Source organism: Gymnodraco acuticeps, unplaced genomic scaffold (assembly GCF_902827175.1).
Source record: "Gymnodraco acuticeps unplaced genomic scaffold, fGymAcu1.1, whole genome shotgun sequence".
In the NCBI taxonomy this organism is placed as follows: Eukaryota; Metazoa; Chordata; class Actinopteri; order Perciformes; family Bathydraconidae; genus Gymnodraco; species Gymnodraco acuticeps.
The window spans coordinates 21,411-26,467 of record NW_022990291.1 but is presented as its reverse complement, the minus strand read 5'-3'; the positions used below and the strand labels follow the sequence as shown (position 1 = coordinate 26,467).

Genomic DNA, 5,057 nt, shown 5'->3' with positions numbered 1-5,057 from the left:
ATTTAGCCGGTGGTGGTTAGCCATTTAACTAGTGAGGGTTAGTTATTTAGCCGGTGGTGGTTAGCTATTTAACTAGTAATTGTAGGTTATTTAGCCGGTGGTGGTTAGCTATTTAACTAGTGATGGTAGGTTATTTAGCTGGTGGTGGTTAGCTATTTACCAAGTGAGGTTAGCTATTTAGCTGGTGGTGATTAACTATTTAACTAGCAATCGTTTTCTATCTATATAGCTAGTTAGCTTATATTATCTACCCATCTAACAAGCTAGCTAGTGAATGTTAGCTATCTAGCTTGCTGCTAGCAGTTCCTCACAGCTCCAAACAACATAATACCTCTAATATATGTTTTTGGGATAAAGAAATCACATATTCCTAACCCTAACCTGGAAAACTGTTATAACTTGAATATTGAAAAGCTTTAAAATATTGTATTTGGCAAGTAAAGGTTGATAAAGCTGGCTAAGCTATGCTAAGTAATAGTAATAAAGCTCTAACAGAAGCGCCCTAGAGCAGGTGAAGCATAAGGTGAATGAGGTTTAAATTAAAATAAAATACAAGAAAGTGAAAGGAAGTAGTTGCTAAACCTCCTGTTTACTCTTCCACATGAATCCCAATTAGTATGATTGTGTGAAACTATTTGAATAAATTATGCAATATGTACATAATCCTCTACACATCTATTACTGTGCATTTCATCCCTCAAAAATGTTGAATTACACTAAACAATCAGTAAACACTTAAAACTTTATTTGGTTATTTTACAGAAATAATCGTGACATTCATATTTATCCTTTTGCTTTAACATATGGTTGAAAGTTCAAAACATATATCAACTTTATTACGTTTTAAATGTTGTAAATGTAATTATTCTTAATACCATATTAATGACAAGAACAAAAATGTGATTAAGGGAATTATGTAATTTAGTAACTAGGGTAAAATATGAATTAGATTAAATGAATAGGAAATCATCATGCAATATTTAAAACACAAGTTAAACACACTTTGATCAGCAGAGGGCGATGAAGCTTCATAAAATAAATCCTGCTTTTGGTTCATAACACATTACATTAAAAAAGAACCTCCAGACGAGGAGGAACAATACAAACTGAACACCATGATCAGAAATACTATGTCCGATCATCTCAGAGTCCTTAATCTAACCTAAATATATGTCAAACTAAATAGCAAGAACATACAAAATCATCCTCTACCTGCTCTGATCCACTGTCACACACACCTTCTGTGGAATTATCTTCACGTTGTGCACAGCGGTAATGTATGGAAACATCTTCTCAGTGAAAGTGTGTGTGAAGATGTGTGTGTTAGTGTCAAGATCATAGAATGACAGCTTTCCTCTATTCCAGTCCAGATTCACTCTGACCCTCTGGAACCTCTTCAGACTGAGAGTTTCTGGACCTGATGGTGACCATGCTGCGTATTTACCGTCATGTAAACCAATAATCCATAATCCAGACTGTATGTCTCCCTTCCTCTGGACAGACTCTGCTAACACACCCAGAAACCAGACTGTTCTGTCTGTAACCTGGACATCCCAGCTGTGAGTCCTTGAGTTAAAGCCCTCAGAGCCCAGGACACAGGGGCAACTATCAAACCTCTCTGGATTATCAGGAAGTTTCTGTCTCTCTCCTCCTGCTCTCACTCTGGTCAGATCTTCAGACAGGATGAGTCCAGAACCAGCAGTGTTTGGGTCCAGGATGAGAGGAGAGTATGACACCATGTCCTTCATCTTGCTCCAGATGTTGAAGCTGAGGTTGCCCAGGTGTTTGGCCTGGTCTATCAGAGCTCCTGAGGGCAGCTGTGGAGCCTCCAGCAGGGGGCGCTGCAGCCTCTCCACTGCAGCCTTGTAGTTGTGCAGGAAGGAGACGTCTTCAGCTCCTCCTCTGTGGCTCTGACTGTGTGTGAAAGAGCTGCTATCTCTCTGCTCACAGCCTCCATCTTCTGCTCCATCACCCTCCTCTTCTGCTCCTCTTCCTCCCTCAGTGCAGCCATCCTGGCCTCCTCTTCCTCTTCTAGAAACTGGTGAAGCTTCTGAAACTGCTCCTTAATCTGCGTCTCTGTGTGTTGAGCCTGGACCTTCATGTGTCCTGCTGTTTGATCAAACTTCACTTTAACTTCTTCAAAGAGTTTCAGTTTCTCCTGAAAGGGCTGCAGAGCTTTCTGGAGCTCCTCTCTGAGATCCTGAGCAGCTTCATTGATGGGTCTGAATCTGTGATTGGTGTGTGTTCTTGAATCTCTGCAGACGAGACACACTGGCTGCTGATGGTCCAGACAGAAGAGTCTGAGTTTCTCAGAGTGCAGACTGCAGAGAGCCTCTGGAGGTCTCTGACCTCTCTCCAGTAAGAAGGTCTCACTCAGGTTCTTTAAAGACAGGTTACAGGAAGGATGATCCATCAATGATCTTGCCTTACAGACTGGACACTCCTTTACTTCTTTCCCCGTCCACCAGGTCTGCAGACAGGCTTTACAGAAGCTGTGGCTACAGGACAGAACAACAGGATCTCTAAAGACGTCCTGACAGACCGGACAGCAGAGCTCTTCCTCTAACCTGGAAGCCATGTTGTCTCTGAGTGAAGCTGAAACACAGCAGACAGGAAGTGCAGTCAGTCACGGCCCCTCTCCTCCTCCTCCTCTACTGACTTCACTGAAATTCTCGCTGAGTGTTGTTTGGAGACTCACCTTCAGGGGGTGGAGGGTCCGCAGGTTGAAGCAGCAGTGTTGTAGTTTCCACTTTTCTCTCCTATCTGAACTCAGAGGAAGTTGTTAGTTTGGTCTGAAGGTGAATCTGATCGTCTGATTCTCAGTCCGTCTGTGAGGGAGAAGAACTAACTGTTTCCTGGTTAGTCTCAGTGAGTCAGTGAGGGAGGAGCTCTGTCACGCCTCCTCTGCTGAACTCTGTCTCCTCTCATGTGACTCAGGGAGTGTCTCAGTGCAAAGGGCTGATTTATTGCTGGATTTAAAGACTGAAAGTGTGCAGCAGACTGTTGCAACCAGGGCCATTTCTTCCTATAGGCGGACTATGCAGATGCATAGGGCCCCCGCGGCCACTAGGGGGCCCCCAAGCTGAACGTTTTATTTATTTATTTGTATTGTATTCATTCAAAAAACAAAAAAAGTATAATTCATACACACAAAGATGAACACAATTAGTAGAAGCGGGAGGGCTGAAGCTTAGCTTAAGGAAAGTAGCCCTCCCGTGCATCATCCTAATACAACATCGGCATTATTGCGTCAAAAACGTATAGAAATGAAGTACAAAGAAATAAAGAAAACAGGAGAAAAAATTAAATTAAATAATCATTTTCTGCACATGCCAATAGCACTTTCAACTATCGTTTTTTGGAAATGAAAATACTATATATAACTATATACATATACACATAAGTACACATGTACTTGGCAAATGAATAATAATAATAATAATATATGCATAATTACATATAAACATTGTGAACACTTATTTTCAAGTGACTTTTTTTACATTCATATGTTCACGCTGTGGTTTGGAACTGCTTTTGAATGTTATTAGGCATTTTCTTATGGAAAATGTTGTGCATAACCAGTACTGTTTTAAGCTGTACTCTCTCAACACATTTTAATAGATTGAGTTTTTTTAAATATGGGAGTTGTGTGTTCATATTTACCAACACCACAGACTATTCGTGATACTTTTTTTTTTGGGATGTTATTATTTTTTGTAGATTTGTTGAGTACGTGTTTCCCCATATTTCGGAGCAGTGGTAAAGGTAAGGGAGAAATAGACTGTTATAAAGAGTATATTTTCTTCAAGAATGTTCTTAGTATAAAATACCTATTGTTTTTGACAGTTTAGTCTGTACATAATTTATATGGTGCATCCAATTGGGTTTTTCGTCAACAAGCAGTCCTAAAAATATACATGCACCAACTTTTTCTATCTCGGTATTGCAAATCCGTATAATGCAGTCATTTCTACTCTCAGACTTTGTATTGAATAACGGCCCGTCCACACAGCGGCGTGCGTTGACGCTTGCCGGCGGGCATGTCTGAAAGTCGACCAACAACCAATCACATGAATCTCCCGCCCCTGACACACAAGCAGCGGTTTGATTGGTTAGAGCTTGTACTGGCATATGATTCGATTGGCTGACGCTTCTGCCGAGGCGTCAAAAGTTGAACATTGCTCAACTTTTGCAGCGAGTCACCCCATTCAAAGTGAATGGTGAAGCGTCAACGTATGCCGCTGTGTGGACGGGCCGTAACCATACGCCGTAACATGTAATTTGTTTTGGCCACATTAAGGGATAATTTATTAACCTGTTAAGCCTCAAGGTCCCCGTCGGCGGGTACTTTTTTTCACGACACTGTGTCTCAGGGGATCTTAATATTTAAGAACCTATTAATGTGTTGTACCGGATTAACGGGAATAATCTCAGCTAACTGACGATACAAACCATTTTTACCAAAACAAAACACAAGTCTCATAAGAAGCATCTAAATGACCCCTGAGCGAAAAATGCTAACGCACTTTGGCACAGAACTCAAGATAAAAGTACCCTTATTACTTATCGTAGCTGCACATACAAGATATCCGATTAAAGCTGAGGTTCCACAGATTATTTAGGTATATGGTATCATCACTGAGTGACCTGAACTCGCGACAGGGGAAGCAAACACAGACATCACAACACGTACCTTTATTGAGCTTCTAGGAAGATCGTCTCACCGTAGCTGTCAATCTGATCAAAAGACGTGTTCAATGGCATTAAAACGAGAAAAAACGCCGCTGAATCGGTTAATCCATATGTTGATAATGTTTCTGGGTAATAATTTTTTTAATTTATAATCCATAATTCCATTTTTATGTAAAAATCGGAGAGTAAAAGTTAGCTGCTAATGGTAGCCACCAGAGTTATCGCAGCTTCCGGTCTTGGCTATGCGGCAGTCTCACACACACACACATGACCAAATAAAGAGTATGTGGTAGTTTCCCTCGATTCCATTGGCTCTGACGGTTAGAAAGAGATGGCAATCAGCAAAATTGAACAGGGGGGGCCAG

The 5,057-nt window shown here is 41.1% G+C and overlaps 1 pseudogene; it reads right to left on the bottom strand.

Moving 5' to 3' along the window:
* Positions 1-730: 730 nt before the first annotated feature.
* On the bottom strand, positions 731-2,891 carry LOC117549776 (annotated as a pseudogene).
* Positions 2,892-5,057: the final 2,166 nt, after the last annotated feature.